Source organism: Anabrus simplex, chromosome 11 (assembly GCF_040414725.1).
Source record: "Anabrus simplex isolate iqAnaSimp1 chromosome 11, ASM4041472v1, whole genome shotgun sequence".
Lineage (NCBI taxonomy): Eukaryota > Metazoa > Arthropoda > Insecta > Orthoptera > Tettigoniidae > Anabrus > Anabrus simplex.
Genome location: NC_090275.1, coordinates 115,151,363 through 115,168,803, shown reverse-complemented (window position 1 = coordinate 115,168,803; position 17,441 = coordinate 115,151,363). Strand labels below are relative to the sequence as shown.

At 38.9% G+C, this 17,441-nt stretch overlaps 1 protein-coding gene across 2 annotated transcripts in view; it reads right to left on the bottom strand.

Moving 5' to 3' along the window:
* LOC137502723 (uncharacterized) overlaps positions 1-16,353 on the bottom strand; it is a 134,163-nt gene extending 117,810 nt beyond the window's left edge. For both annotated transcript variants that reach the window (XR_011018847.1, XM_068229742.1), the window contains exons 1-2: positions 16,244-16,353; positions 14,756-14,854 (exon numbers count right to left, since the gene is read on the bottom strand). The gene's annotated coding sequence lies outside the window, so the exon portion shown is untranslated. The remainder of the gene's footprint in view (positions 1-14,755; positions 14,855-16,243) is intronic.
* Between the last annotated feature and the right edge of the window lie 1,088 nt (positions 16,354-17,441).

The window sequence follows — 17,441 nt, the reverse complement described above, 5'->3', positions numbered from 1 at the left end:
AAAATCTTACCTTGATTATAAATATATGATAGGAGGAGGGCGTGGGTATCATGTTGGTAAAAACAAGAGAAATTAACGCACAGTCAGATGATGTTTGCATGGAATATAACTACCCAACTCTCTCTCTCTCTCTCTCCTTGTTTCGCGATTAAAACGTCAGCTTTATGACGCAAACACAAGTCATCGTAAACAGAACAAAAACCAAGGATTCGAACTCCGATCTCTCTCTGTTCAGCATTAGAATAAGGAAATCTCTAATACATACACCAGATGGATTTCCAACCTCATGGATTCGAACTCTGTTCTCTCAGTTCATCATGATAATAAAAAATCTCGGAATTGGTTTTAGGACAAGCAAATGCTATGAGGTATCCCTTACAAGCGCACATTTCATCACTGCGCGCAAACACACACGAGTTTTAATTCTCTGCACAGTCTATTCATAGATATCGCAATTAAAATATTTAGTATTTAATACATACATGTGAAAAAGGTCATGATATAAGGGAGAGGGTAGTAACCCATACTCCTTCTTCTATCGAATAGCATTCTGAGGTTAGCACGAAGGCTGTACGTCTCTATCCGGCAAACAAGTAAGTATGAACAGCGTCCACTCGCTGCGGAGAGAATGTTTTAAAATTTAATCATGACACACACAGAATGGTATATACTTACTCTGTTACGTTGAATGGCTCTAACAGCACTGACCTTCTTCATAATACTTACCATCTTCTAACGAATATTGATACAATACGATAAATAAGGGGAATCGAAATAGCATCTTCTGCCACAGTAAAGAATTAGTCAGTTAAACAATTATACCACTTTTTAACATAAGTGGGTACAATTTTAACAATATCATCCCCGTTCTGACTGGGAAATGAATACGTGAATACTAACTTAGTTGTGCTACCACAACGCTGTAATCATTGCCAGGAGGGCTGTGTGTGTATGCAGGTAACCTGGCTAGGAATCGAAACCGGCATCACGAACTAGCCCATAGTAAATGCCTAGAAAATGCTGCGACTCTATGTTAGAATCTCCTGTCGATATTCGTTTAGAATTTAAAACATCTGAAAATATTTCGTCAAACACAACAGCCTTATTATTTTTTTGTGTAATGATACTTACCGTCTTCTAACGAATATTGTTGCAAGCCAATAAATAAGGAGAATTGAAATAGCATCTTCTGCCACAGTAAGGAATCAGTCAGTTAAACAATTATTGCATTTCTTTTCGACATAAGATCTTCTGTCACAGTAAAGAATTAGTCAGTTAAACTCACATTTAGTTATGTTAAATAAATGAAATAATTGTTAGAGAATTAGTCAGTTAAACAATTATTCCACTTTTGAACATAAGTGGGTGCAATTTTAACAATATCATCCCTGTTCTGACTGGGAATCGAACACGAAATGAATACGTGAATGCTATCTTACTTAGTTGTGCAACCAAAACGCTGTAATCATTGACAGGAGGGCTGTGTGTGTGTGCACAGGTAAACGGGAACTAGCGAACTAGCAAATAGTAAATACCAAGCAAATACTAGGACCGTATGTTACAATATTGTTCGTCTACTCTGTAACACGATGTTACCGTGCAAATGCTGCGTAGGTATGTCTGCAGAAGTTAAGGGACCTACATACGCTCCCTCTCCCCTGCTATTGGAATTAAGGATACAATCTCTTTCGACTACACAACCCCATAGCCACTGAGCTTGATTAAAAAATCTATCACAGACCCTTGAACTCTCTTTGAAGTTAACAACGGAAAAATACCTTACTGATTTTTGCTTTTATATCTCTTCTGTGTTGCCTACCCAATAAAAAAAGCATTTTACTTAGAAAGCTTGCGAGCGGCAGCTGTTTTCAACAACCACAGTCATGTGCAATAAAAATAATTCTTCCGTTCTTCTACATCGCATTGTGTAAAGGGGATGGATTTGCTCCTATTTACGGTACGAATAATAATAGTAATCACAGATATTAAACACATTACATAGCACACGCACTGGACAACGTAACTCATCTTCTAACGTAGCGAAGGTATGAAGGGAAAAGTACACACATTCTTACAGTTTTTATATACTTTTAATTCTGTACATTCACTTCGTTCACTTCTTTGTACTTATCTTATATTAGCATAATATATACTTACATGTAAAAAATAAAAGGAGGACTCATTGATGATTTCAATTGATGAATGTAATCTCTGCATTGAGGTGATCATGTCTTATCAAGTGCATGCACGTGGCCACCCTGCTTGCACGCATGTCTATCTGCGGTCGACAAGAGGGAAAAGGGTTTCAATTTCCTGCGGAGACATAGCCAACAGTCCAGTCCTGCTGCTCATTTCATCATATAACAGGCGCTAATATACAGACAGTACAAAGAGAATTCATTCTATTTCAAGCCTGGCAAAGTGACTAGGAGCAGGCTGTAGATTGTTATTTGTTATACCTAACATGTAAATCAGATATTCCGAGTTATTTAATAATAATAATAATAATAATAATAATAATAATAATAATAATAATAATAATAATAATAATAATAATAATAATAATAATAATAATAATAATAATCATAATAATACTAATAATAATAACGTTATTGGCTTTTCATCCTATTAACTCCTTTTATGGATCTAGAGGGATGCTGAGGTGTCCGACTCGTTGGCTGAATGGTCAGCGTACTGACCTTCGGTTCAGAGGGTCCCGGGTTCGATTCCCGGCCGGGTCGGGGATTTTAATCGCTTCGTATTAATTCTTCTGGCTCGGGGACTGGGTGTTTGTGTCCGTCCCAACACTCTCCTCTTCATATTCACACAACACACGACACTACCAACCACCACAGAAACACGCAATAGCGATTACATCCCTCCATAAAGGGTTGGCGTCAGGAAGGGCATCCGGCCGTAAAACAGGGCCAAATCCACATGTGCGACACAGATCGCACCCGCGACCCCACAGGTGTGGGAAAAAGCGGTAGGAAAAGAAGAAAGAAGAAGAGGGATGCTGAGGTGCCGAAATTTAATCCTGCAGGAGTTGTTTTATATGCTAGTAAGTCTACCGACACTAGACTTTTATATTTGAACATGTTCAAATACCACCGGAGTGAGCCAGTATCCAACCTCTCCGGTTAACTACAAAAGGCCAGCGTCTCAACCGTCTGAGCCAAACAGCCTAATAGGGTACGATCCTCTCCGCAGTGAACATATGGAGTAAGGGCATATAACGTTGTTAATGAAGCCTTCACCTTATTTCACTGACATTTACAACATTTCAATGTTCATGTTTCACATGTTAGTTAGCAGCTCTAAAGGAGAAAACATTGCATTTTAGAATGTTGAAATATTAAGAACTGTGCCCCTCCCAACATTGTGATTTTGCATGTATTTAGGTCCCTCTATAACTGCATGAGTGGGCTGGGTAGCACCTCAGCCACCCGTTTTGCGTAGTTTCCAATTTTACATCAGGCAAATGCCGGGGTTGTATCTTAATTAAGGCTACGGCCGCTTCCTTGTTAGCAACGAAAGTACTCTACACAGCCACGAGTACTTAACTGCGTAGAGAAAGGTTCGATACCCACCACACCCATCCCTTTTCCGTAGTATCCTATTTTACATCAGAAAAATGCTGCGGTTGTATCTTAATTAAGGCTACGAGTAGTAAACACATTGCTATCCGGCCCATCTGATGTATGCAGACATTTTACGGCCTTCATGTTTGAAAAGATGACCTATGTTTTCAACCACCTCTTTTTTTGCTACTTGCTTTACGTCGCACCGACACAGATAGGTCTTATGGCGACGATGGGATGGGAAAGGCCTAGGAGTTGGAAGGAAGCGGCCGTGCCCTTAATTAAGGTACAGCCCCAGCATTTGCCTGGTGTGAAAATGGGAAACCACGGAAAACAATTTTCAGGGCTGCCGACATTGGGGCTCGAACCCACGATCTCCCGGATACAAACTCACAGCCGCGTGCCTCTACGCGCACGGCCAACTCGCCCGGTCCAACCACCTCTTATTCGGAGTCAAGAACTAGGGAGCTGTATTGATTAAGGCACTACATAAACATCTTTCCGATGAAGTTAAGGCCATCACTACGATTTATGTTGATGATATTTTAATAGCATCAGAGACTCTGGAACAACATGTCAATGATGTGCATTTAGGCCTGAAAGAGCTGGAGAAGGAGAATTTCAAAATTAATGCCCAAAAGAGCCAACTGTTTCAGACTTCCGTCTTATTTCTGGGTCATGGCATTAGTGGCAATGGGGTCTAGCCTAACCCAGCTAAGATCCAAAGCATAATGGACTCTCCAAGACCTCAGCGGATCAAGAATGTGAGACGATTTCTAGGACTTTGTCAATTCTTTGCCCAACACTGATCTAACTATACAGAGACTGTTGCACCTCTTCAACAGCTACTAATGAAGTACAACAGATGGAAATGGACAGAAGAATTTCAGAAAGTCTTCATCGCCACTGAGAACATGCTCAAGAACTCAGTCCGCGTGGTTTATCCTGACTTTTCTTTGCCATTCTTTATAGAATGTGATGTCATTACTGTTGGAATAGGCGCAGTATTATATCAATTGAAACCAGATGATCCCGACCATCGACTCTTCATTTATGAGTCGGAGTCATACACTATTATAGAGTTGGAAACATTAGCCATTGTCTACTCCTTGCAATATTGGAAGAAAATTTTGTATGGATGTTGTTACGATCATCACTGATCATAAGGGCCCTAACTTTCACTTTGCCCACAGATATGACTAATGAGAGGGTTAACAAATGGGCCCTTTTCATCCAGTAGTTTGATCTAACTGTAGTGCATGGACCAGGTCTCAAATACATATTAGCAGATGCGCTTAGCCGCAATTCCTCTGATGTAATTCAAGTTCATCAGATTGTGGTAGTCAGCGATGTAGACGAAGAGTTCCTTCTTAAATTGCAGTACATTCCTCAAATGCAACGAAGAAATGGCAAATGTAGGGAGTAGATAAGATTTTTCAAGGCTTTAATTCTAGATGGTGATGATGATGATTATCCATGCCTTCAACATGTATCTCGAAACTATTGTTTCCAGGATGGACTACTTATGAAATATGTTGATCCTGATAAAACCAAGTATAGAATTTATGCTCCGCCGAAAATCACGAACGCTATTATTTGGCATTGCCATTCAATTTCAGGGCATGCTGGAAATGATAAAGTTGTTAGCCTAATCAGATATAAATGTATATGGGAATACATTAGGAAGGATACGCGTCGAATCTTACGGGCTTGTGAACCTATGTCAACGGGTCAAACCTAACAACTACCTGCTGAAAGAGTTTCCAAAAGCGCTAATTTCGGAGAAACCCGGAGAGATCATGGTCATCGACCTGTATGAACCCCCCCGAAGGCGACTAGCGGGATCACACATATTACTGTTGTAGTAGATGTATTCTCGACATACATTATGTTGTTACCCATACAGAAAGCCAACGCTGGTAACATCCTAAGGAGACTGAAAAAGAACGTCATTTATGAGAAACGAAACCAGAGTACTTATTGACCGACCACGGGATGCAATTCACGTCTGTAGAATTTCAACAAGCCCTGGACGAAATGGGAATCCACCATGTTATGAATTCCATTAGGCAGAAAGAATTATGAGGGAATTAGCTAACTTCTGTGGGATGTACTGCAGTGACCATCATTGGAAATGGATCGAAATACCGCCTGTCATGCAAAAGATAGTGAATTCTACAGTGCACGAATCCACCAATGATACTCCCCTCAACTTGCATCATGGGATTACACCTGAGAGACAATTGGATAGAATTCTCCCAAAGCCATCTGACGTTGCCGTGTCTCAACAGGTCAAACTTGAGAAAACCTCAACACGGTTAAGACATGCGGCGTCGGCGTAACCGGAAATGTCGACGGCCTTTAAATCAAGGGGACTTGGTACTAATTCGAAGACCAGCGACTTCAAATCCTGAACCACGGATATATGCGAAGTTCTGCCCATTGTTCGTAGGACCATGTCGCACCCACACCATTCTGAGAAATGGAGCCTTTCAAATTGCCCGCATGTATGGTACTATTGAACGAATATACAATGCTTCTAACCTTAAGAAGTATGTTGAACAGGAATAGTAAATGCCTAATAAAGAAAATCCAGCGAATTTTCTTTGTCCAGAGCGGGAGGAACATGGACCAGGAATGCCTACGGCCTGGCGCATTGCATTTTTTATTCGTAATTTATTTACGGCCTGAAAGCTCTAGCATTTCGATTATCGTGCAGTGCGAACATTCGAGACTCCGTGAGACAGACAGCGCTACTCACAGGCAGAGAACCGGCCGGATGACAGAATCGCCACGTGATAACGTCTGGGACAATTTCGATATCTACTAAACGCCGTTAGCAACGAAATAATGAAGTACACTATCGTGAAGCCCATATTTCAAAAGCAAAGTGGCCGAAATTTGAAGAAAATCCACCCTCTGTTTTCCGAGATATTAAGGTGGAAATGAAACACATTCCTTCGCTTTAAACAGAGAGCCTGCCACGCTTCAAGTATATAAGAGCCTCGTCTTGCGGAGTAAAAGCAGTTGCAATCCAAAACTCGACCATATCAGATGGTACTGTCGCCGTGTCGCGTTACGCGAAGCTGTTTGCTGAAGTTGCAAGATTTCTGCCGTGCTAAAGGACTTAGAAAAATTTGGCTTGAAATAAGACGATGCTCATAAATTTTCAGCTGTGTTGCCGACTTGTGAAAGTCAGGGGTGTTTTAAGTTGAACTTTGTTATTCTCAATGACTTATAAAATTTTACAGTGTTACGGACTTTGAACATCCGACGTGTATCAAGTGGAGCTGTGTTATCATTAATAACTTGTAAAATTTCGGCAGTGTTACGGACTTGGAAAATTACTGCATGTGATAATTCGAACTCTTATTATTATCGGTGCATCTCCGAACTTGGTACAATTTCTACGTGTGTTCAACATTGAAATGTGAATTCTCATAACTTAGAGTATTTTGAGAATTAGGAACTCAGAAATTATCGTACCCGAGTGAGGAAACTTTTCTCAAATATGACTTGTGTTTGAACGATAATAGCAAACAATTGAGTAAATTTTAAGGACATTTTATGTCATTCTTAATGAAATAGTGACCCTAGTGAAACTAAATAACATTTAAGATATGTGCTGTTGATAACTAGAGATAGTTAAACGCATCGTGTGTACATAGGACATGGTCTGAACTTACACTCAACGTTCCAATAAGCTTTGAATTTTAAATTTCGTTTAGAACCGGTACAACGTGTTCTGACTGCCCAGAACATTGTTTCTTCGTGTTAATAGTTTGATTTATATGAACTGGGTCTTCAAAACTCACATTACGTGAGAAGTCTGACTATTTACAAACTGTGGAAACTTCGAATTGTGACGTGCGTTTCAAAATCACAAACGCTTCAGACTGTGCTTGAATTCATTTAAAAGCCATAGTTATTTCTAATAGTGAGTATTACTTTGAAACTATATAACGGACTGTGATTCAGAGTGAGCATAATAGACAGTGATTCTAAGTTCACGTAACAGACTTTGATTCTAAGTGCAATTATGAATGCTATTTATTACTGACTTGCGAATGTACAGTTCTATTTTCTAAAACTCACGATCAATTGTCAATGGAACTTTCTCGTGTGTCTACAACATTATACGACACCAGAATGCTTGACCGAGTGTTAAACCTCATATCAACTCAACACCTGACTCGACGTGGGACATAGTACGTGGAACGACCTTGGAGATGATACGTGGTTCGATGAGCGATGTAATACGTGGTACAGCGAGGGAAATGGAACGTGGTAGAACGTTGGAGTTGGTACGTGGTTTTACGTGGTGCTGAAATCATCGATGGAGTTCCAATTGCTGTTCGTGGCACCGCATTCACCAGTCCCAGCCTCCTAAAAACTCTCAGGTGATATGAGTGCATTTAGCGTTTTATACTGGTAAAAGCAAGTGATTACTTTAAAAATTATTTGTAGCACTGACTTACTGAAAAGGCCCTTTCATTATTATAAAATCATTTAAAGTGCTACGTTAACCACAAATGTTTATCTCTTTACATGTGCCAGTTGAGTTTCCAGTGAATATCAATTTCGAGTGAAAATTAATTTAATAATTTGAACAGACTTTACGTGCTTCGAAATATTACATTATTTACATATTACAGTGAAATGTAAAACTTAGAAACATATTTTAGGCATTGATTTAAAAAGACTTTAGGTTCAAATAGTAATGTGCAGTGTAAAAGTTAGAAAAATATTTTAGGCATTGATATAAAGAAGGTTTTATATTTTATATGAGAGTGATTTCTGAAAACAAGTGTTTATTCTAAAGACTTATGAAACCACGCTTAACTTACGAATTTCAATAAGTTTATTTTTTAACTTCATTCACAACAAAGAATTTTCAAAATTTAAATTTTGGTTGAATATACATGAAGGAATATATTTCCAAGTAATTTCTCAGGTTTAAATGCGAGATAAGAAGACTTTTGAATAGCCTTCCATTTAGCAAATAACATCTATAATTTCGCTCTTCTAACTACTTTCTCTGTACCTGCTCCTAAGGACCGATCACTACCTGAAATCCCTCTCATGCTCCTCAGCCCAACAAATTTTCCTGGTTAAGTATTGTACAGGGAACGCCGCTACGGAAAAGAAGATCGAAGTATGTGTGTTGAACTTCGCGCGAGGCGGAAGACAGGCAGCCCACCGAACTCGCTGACGTACTCAGCCGTGACGTAGGTCTACGCGGCCAAGCGTGACTATATATGGTAAATGTCCCGGCCTCTGTGCAAATGCCTATTTAGCGTAAAAATGTTGTTATTTTGACACTGCCAACGAGGAGGTCATCGCAATAGACGCAACCTGTCAAATTCTTAACAAAATCCGCCGTATACGTTAGGAGTTATAGGGTTGAATAACACCCACGTTCTAGATGCTTCGCCACAATCTGGCATAAAAGGAGAGCGATCGTGACTACAGAGTCAGTGTATGTTACTCCACCGTCTCTGCGACACGGGTGGAGCGCTACGAGTGCGGACCGGACCTATGGTCGGATGAGCCTTTGCATTTCGAGTGTTCGGTTCCAGCGGAGTTGGAACTTTGATTTTCTTGAAGTGCCATGTTAGGACTTGTGTTTCAGTGACTAACTGAAGTAAGTTAGAATTCCTCTCGTGAGTGTCGTAACTTTTACAAGTACTACATTTGAACTCGTATTTTCAAGTTTTGCTAAGAAAATATAACCTTGTTAAATTTTAAATTCACTTTAATTTCGTAGCCTGAGACCTGTTCACCCCCCGCACCTTCTTTCACCTCTAACTACCACGGAAAACTCCGTAACATATATAATAGTCTATATATTTCCTTGCTCTAACATTGCAAAAAGTGGGTCGTTCCTGCTGCGTCCATGGTTGTGGATCGAATTATACCGTTGCGGATACTTCAAATTTTAAATTCCCTAAAGGCACAGCTTTAAGGGAGAAATGGATAAGGAGTATTCATCGGGAAAATTTGGAATTTGAAGACCAAACGGTTGTACGTGTGAAGTAGAAATTTCTCTCTTGCCAATCGAAAACGGTAAGCATATTCGTGTTTCTTGTTTCCTTACTCATTTTTTGCAATTTCATGAAATTTGACGATAAATATTAGTTTATTTGTAGAATATATTTGTACGGTACATGCATATGAGTAAGTGGTAACATACGAACTGTAATTATACACAGTAGTATGAGAATGTGTTTGCTTTGATCGTGCTGTGAACAGTATTTAAACTGAACTACGGCAATGCCTCTCTTACGACAATTTTCAGGTTTTGTAAGGAATTAAATCTGGAGCTCATACACCTCTAATATCCCTAATATCCATGTCTATATTGTTACAATTGAAAAATTTCTACCAGGTTGTTCTTCAATGAAACTGGCTGAAAATGCGTAAACCAACATTGGAGACCTTTAATTTGCATCTAAAGTCCATCAATTTTATTTTTTATTAGTAAGATGCAATATGTATAAAGAAAATATTGTCCAACATTTTTTATTACATCTCACAAAAGACATGTTTTCAGCAAAACTACTCATGATATTAGTTTGAATTTTGTTTTCTGAATATCAAACGGCATGTAGCCGAGCATAAACTAGTACGAATGGTGTACGACTACTACTTACATTTCCATATTTTTTAGTTTCAGTTAGGCAAATATTCTGATCTTCCTTAATATATGTATCAATATTTCGCTGATTTTCTAACATTTTAATTATCTTAGTACATCCTCTAGAACCTGTATAAAGTAATGTACATGCCAAGTTCCCTAGAATTTGAGCGCTAAATGTGAGAGTTGTCCTCTCCATCTCGACGTGTTTGTTGTGCTGTTCGAATCTCAGCCTTCTCCTTGTCCTCCTTGACACCTTAGCGGTCTCACAAAAACGCTTTCCTGCTGACCTTACCCTTTCAAAGTCAAATTGACCCAGTGCAATCCTATAATTTTTCCCAACACAAATATCCAAATGATTCAGTGTTTCTAATTCACTGGTATTAACATCATTGAAAGTAGCTACTGCATCAGTAGCAGCAATTCGGACTATGTTCTGACCAAAATTATTGGTTTCAATGCTCACCGACCACACCTTGGTGTTGAAAGGTTCGTTCCCATTTTGTGTGCGACCTTTCAGGCAACTCCGCAGAAGGTCTGTAGTTACTTGGTCTATGCCTGTAATACACTTCAGCTCTTTCTTCCTCAGCTCGACGATAACAACACCAAGAATGAGGCCCTGATGGGCACACCCAGTGTTGTGTTTGCGGATCAGTTGAAGATTCATGATATCATATGGTCCAGATAGCTTTCCTCATTTTGTTAACATCATCTTTGTTCTCTCTGATCGCATTCCCATAATACATAATATGTGTTTACTTCTTGGAGAAGTGAAGAAATGTTTCATGCGTTCACAGACAGCACATTGTAACTTAATGTACTTGCTGAGCCCTCCACTGAAGTTTCAACTAAACTGATCACATTGTGGCACACTCTACTACTTACATATTAAGTGACAGATTTCATCAAACTATGGAGATGGATATTTCTGTATCCTACATCACTGTTACACTCGCTGTCCTCAGGCAGTAATGATGAACACGGGCTAACCTCTAAACCTAGCTTCCTACCAGAAGGCGGATACTCGCCTTCGCCCATCTCCTTAGGGAGTAGGATTTGCTGCTTACGTCGGTAGGCGAACCCTCCAACTCGAGCATTTGTCAGTATTTACCATAGACACCCGTTCATTTGGTGATGAACATTCGAAACAAAGGGAACAAGTAACGTTTCCCCATGAGAGTGAATAAATTGATGAATTTCGCACTTTAATGTTTTTAAACATTCAAAATGGTGTTTTAAATATCATTTGAACAGTTTTGTCATATATGTTAATCTATCCAGCGAAGTGAAATTTCAAACAAAACGTTATTTGACTAAATGAAATACCTAAATGGGTTGTCCATCTGTTCCAGTAGACTATATGTGATTCTGTGATGGGTAGTTGTTCACGAAGCGTCTTCCCTATCATGCTAAATTACCGCCCTTGTACGTGTTATATTTGTATTTACTGGTGGATTGGATTTGGTATTGTGTAGCGCTCTCAGTGGTATCAACGAAAGTAATTTAATGTGACGCCTGGCTGAGTGGCTCAGACGGTGTTGACCCCAACTGGCCGGGTTTGATACCGGCTCAGGACGGTGGTATTTGAAGGTGCCCAAATACGTCAGCTTCCTGTGAATAGATTTACTGACATGTAAAAGAACTCCTGCGGGATCAAATTCCAGCAAATCCGAAAATCGTGAACATTACTTAGTGGGACGTAAATAAATAATCATTATTATTATTATTATTATTATTATTATTATTATTATTATGTGACCGTTTATCGTCATAATAATATTATTACGTACTACGCTAACCCTCGTCTGTCGGTAGATGTTGCACCCACGACGTCCGCCATTTTGGTTTCAATATTACGCTCTGATGTATACTGTAGTCGGTCTTGGTTGGTCTTCATCAGTAGCATAGGTACTGTGATCGGATGTGACATGAATAATGATTATAAGGACTTTGCACGTAGGTTACCGTTACGTTTACGAGGCCGATAGTTGTGAAAGAGAGCCGAATTGCTCAACGCCAGGAAAAGAAGTCTCGGGCTATTCCTATCAATACTGCGGACCAGCCGATTTATAAAAGGAAACACTTCATTTTGGAAGAGTGCAAAAAACCTTAGGACGAGTGTATTTAAGTATGTGTGGTCCAGAGCAGGGAGAATCTTAGCTAGAAAAGATAACGCCTCATAGGTAGTAAACATATGGAGCATAGAGGACATGTTAAAATTATAATAGGTGTAGCTAGGTTATGTTGTTCTTAGATTAACGGCATCATTTCTCTGAAGATGAACAACATAGCAAACTTATACGGTTAGAGGTTCAGTTAAATGATTCAGGGGAATTAAAAGGGAAAATTCATAGCACTCGCATTTTGTCCGTATTCTCAAAGTCTTCTCAGTAATAATAATAATAATAATAATAATAATAATAATAATAATAATAATAATAATAATAATCGTTATCATAATCATATGGACTCAGCTACCGTGTGCAGATATTTCTATTCGACGCCATCTGGCTGTCTGCTCGTCAATTTCGACTTCTGTTTTACTCTAGGCCCACTAGATGGCAGACAGAGTAAACTGAAACTCTCTCGGGCGCCTATGGCTGAGATTTAATAAATTTCGTCTTGTAAAATCCAAATGTGTCACCAGAGATTCTTTACACGCCTAGATCCTAGGACATGGAGTGTCGAATGGACTACGCCTGTCGGGTTTGAACCCGCTACCTTGGTATCCGGAGGCCTTCACTCTATCACTGATCCACAGAGAGAGTCTTGGAAATAAGAGGCTAGAAATGTTCACTCTCACAAGCACCTGATGCAATAATCGTGGAAACATGGCTATATCGTGAAGAAAAGAAATAATTTATGATGAATAACTATGAATAGTTATTTCTGCTCTAGAAATTACAATAGGAGGAGGTGGAATTCTTATCTGTATTAAATCAGAGCACAAAGACAGGGGATTATTACCAGTTGACTGTAGAGATATATCGTACAATATGCTATTAATAGAAATTAGTGTGTTTCAAAGGGAAAAAAAATTTTTGCCACATATTTTCAGTCGCACCGACACAGATAGGTATTACGGGGACGAAATACTTATTCTAGCTTCCTATAAATCACATTATAAATTCATTAAGTCCTTTCTAAATGAATTTTAAGGAGAGTAAGCCAGCCAAAATTGGGCCAAAAACAAAAATCGAGTTAGTGGTCGTTTCTGCATCTTTGTTATATTATTACTATTATGCCGAAAGAAGGAAAGCACAAACTCTATTTGAATGCTTAAATTCCAATCAACTGTCAAATGTGACATTTTGCAGGCACGCCTCCTTCTATACTGTCAGCGACTCGAGTGAAACTTATGGAAAATGTACTTGATCTATCTTGACTATCTTTCTGACGGCGCGCAATACTTGAAGGAGATTGTTTTGTCCGTAGGCCTACTCCAGCAGGGAAAGTTCGTTTACTTCCTCCGTGTTTCGTTGTGCTGAAGTATTCTGCTTTTGCCAGTTGAGAAGAGCAGAGTCTGTCGTAGTCTCTAATCATCATCTGTGAATGTTATATAGCAAGTATAGTTCGAATAAAAAAGTCTGGTAACCGCAAATTTTCTGGAAATTATCTGACTGGTTTCCCGAGTAAGGAAGATGTCGGTGAGGTTAAGAGGCTGAATCTACACAATGGTGGAAGAAACTGAGAAGTGTTCAAGAAGGAAAGGAAGAAACAAGAAGAGGTCCAGAGAGGATGGGGAGAATGAATAGTACGAAGCAGGACAGTTTTAAAAGTAAGATTTATATTGCAAAATTCTGAATTCATTTTTCTCAGTGCGACATTTTTCTAACTCTTGGTACAGATTTTTCCTACAGTATTAAAGCCAGAGCAATTAAATTTCTTCAGCTTGTTCTTACATTACAGAGCTACAAAAATGAGAAGTCAATTCTCTATAAAATGTATACTTTTCAAAACATGGTATTATTTCTTTTTCCATGAAAAATATGACTTCGGGGAAATATCATATCCTGGCAAATAACAAACATTTTCAAGATAGCTTCCTATTCCTGTCAAGGAATGTTCAAGCTAAACTTGGTAGGAGTTTCAAGTTACTCAATTTTAAGAAAATGGTACCTGAACATCGCAAATTTAATGTGGGTAAGATAGGGCAGGCTTACTCCTCTTAAGAAATATTGAACAAGAAATGTAAGCACTTTTGTGTTCAAATTGAGGATTTTAAAATTGGTAAAATATCACAAAATCCACTGAGGTGTGTAAACTAGGAGAATGCTAATAGTATACACCCCACTAGAGTGACAGAAAAAGGTTTCACTCTTCCTTATATCAGTGCACCCTGTGACTTCAGTGATCACAATATACTGGTCTGTGATCTTCACATTCCAGTAAGGGTCAGTACTACTATTTTTAAATACTCCGCGACGCATCCCCTAAAAATAGGCATTAAAACCACCAAGAAACTTCTATCTAAAAATCACTCGATATTTGATGCTAATAACAACTGTGAAAAACTACTGTCAATGAGTTAACTAACCTCTTACGAGAAGCCTTCATTTGCAGTTTTAACACAATAACTGAACTAGGATATAGACATCCAGGGTGTCGTCGGATGACACCTGAAGAACTCAGCCTCCTAAAACATAAAAATGAAATATATATTGGAAAATTAAGAGACATAATTATACGTTGGGAAGGAGATGCCAGTATATCTCAGAATATGTAAAAGACGAATATAAAATACTCTGTAATAAGGTCCCTAAACTTAAGAGAGAAGCTGGGAGTTCTTATTACAGCAACAGATTCGTTTCTAGTACAAATAAATGGAAATTAGTGAACGAAACACTCAGCTAAAATTAATAGTATAAAGACCAACCCCTTAACATTTCAACAATATTAAATGAATATTTTACTATTGTTGGCCAGGATCTAGCTGTAAGATCAGTAATCCACAAAGATATCTTTACACTTGCATAGAACTGACAACGAAGAAGCAGCATGTGTGATAAAAGAAATAAAAAATCCAGTAGTTATGGTTTAAGCAACTCAATTTTCAAACAGTTATCAACCGAATTAGTTTCACACATCAGTGCATTTATTAATAAATCGTTAGCTGTAGGTAAAGTTCCTCAGTAGTTAAAAATTGCCTATGTTTTGCCCGTCCATAAGGGCTTACATAGATTAGACATAAACAACTACTGAGCGATCTTCATCGTTCCTATTTTAGCCAAAATACTGGAAGAAAGGTTGTTAAAATAGGATTATTGAAACTCCTTCTTAAGAATAATTACATTCATAAGTATCGATATGGCTTTATTCCAAATTCCAGCATATACAATACTGTCTTGTGACGACGAGTGTCCGGGTGCGCCCATCACAGAGACACTGGATACATCCAGTATAGGACTGGTATCGAGATAAGCCGACCGTAAATACAGATTAACTGGTGAAAATGATAGTAAGATATATTAATTTATATGAGCGATAAGAACCGAGTTATGGCTTAAAATATTTGATTTAATTTCAGTTCGGAAAATGAGACGTTGATCACGCGTTCTGCATCACGTGGCTTTGAGTTTCCATTCGGGAGATGGTGTGTTCGAATCCCACTGGAGATGGTTTTCCGTGGTTTACCGTTTTCACACCAGGCTGCACCAACACCTGTCCATGTCGGAGCGACGTGAAACAAACAATTTTACAACAGCGACCTCCCGTATTAACTCAATCTTTGCTCAGCTGGCGATTAATTCATCTAGCTCGGGGACTGCGGTGTTTGTGACGTCATTCAAGGTTCATCCCCATCTTCAAAAAAGCGCCGAACGCCCATTATCGTCAATTTGTACGCCATTAATTATTAATTTATATGTTTCTATTATTGTTAATTCCCTGTTTAACTCTTAAGTTTTCTTTCCTTCATTATTTGTGTCTTACTTCCTATTTAACTTACGTGGAGTTGTCTTTATACTTGTAGTAATGCAACAATCTGAGAATGCTGAATAGAATACGTTAGAAGAACATCACTTGCCTGAAATTAAGCTTCCAATGCACGGCAGTCTTCAGGTAGAAGCTTCTGTTAAACAGAGAAATTGTGAAGCCAGTGCCAACTCAGCTGCACGTCTTATCTGCTACTTCTTTATCAGCGCACTGATTAGCACATCTCGTAATCTGCACTTCCTGGAATGATTTCGCTTGCGAGGCGCAAGAGAAGAATTGATTTAAAGACGTAAAGCGGTACTCGGAATACAAGGCTCCCTGTCAGTAATTCTGAATCAGTATTGCAGTGTGCGATCTGCAGGCTCCTTGGATCATCCTAGCCCGTGGATATTTCTCATATATCCCTACTGGGCAACCTTAGCTTATTTAAAATACATTAATATTTAAATTGTTCAGATTGGAATTTGTCTTTATTTTCACTGCATATAGGTATGTTTGATGCTTCACAAGTTAGTGCTCGACGTCCAGTTCCTCCCCAACAGGCCGGAACACCAGATTTTACTTCATCTATTCAACTGACTTAGTCTAATATTTTAGTAAAGTTTGATGCTAGAGCTTGCAGGAACGAAGAACTTAGTAAGTCAATAATCTTTGTGCCTCAACTGACTTTTGCTCTGACTGCTGTACAGTTCAATATTATTGTGAATTTTTAATGATTCCGATTGTGGCTCATACGACGTTCCAACATCCTTTGCTCTGGTAAAATCTACATACTGGAGAGTACGGGTAGCGTATATGACTCTCAGTCCCGTGCTCGGTACCCGGCCAAGCCAGGAATTTTAACTGGACGTGACGGATCGTTTGAGGTCCACACAGCCTATGTGGCTATTACCCTTAAATACAGAAGTGTGAGTGGCTAAGATGATGATTATTATTAAACAGGGATGGAAATAACAAACATACACAATATCAAGGAGGAAAGTCCAAAGAATGTGAGCTACTGCGTGAAAAACAGTTGCGTCAGGGATGTCAAAATCAATGTTTTCATGAAGTACGTTTAGAAAATCGTTCAGGATGTCAGCATATTTGTGGGCTGGTCGAATAACATGAACTGATTCTTTGTCTGAGACCTTAATCGGTATACCAGGTGTCGCTGTTGAGAGCCTCTTCTTCAGATTGTAGTGATGAAGTCAGCTCCTATGATAGGTGATTTTATGGTTGCAACCAGGATATTGCGCCGTAATTCCTCAAATACAAGCTCACCCTGTGTATTAATACAGCAACCGTTT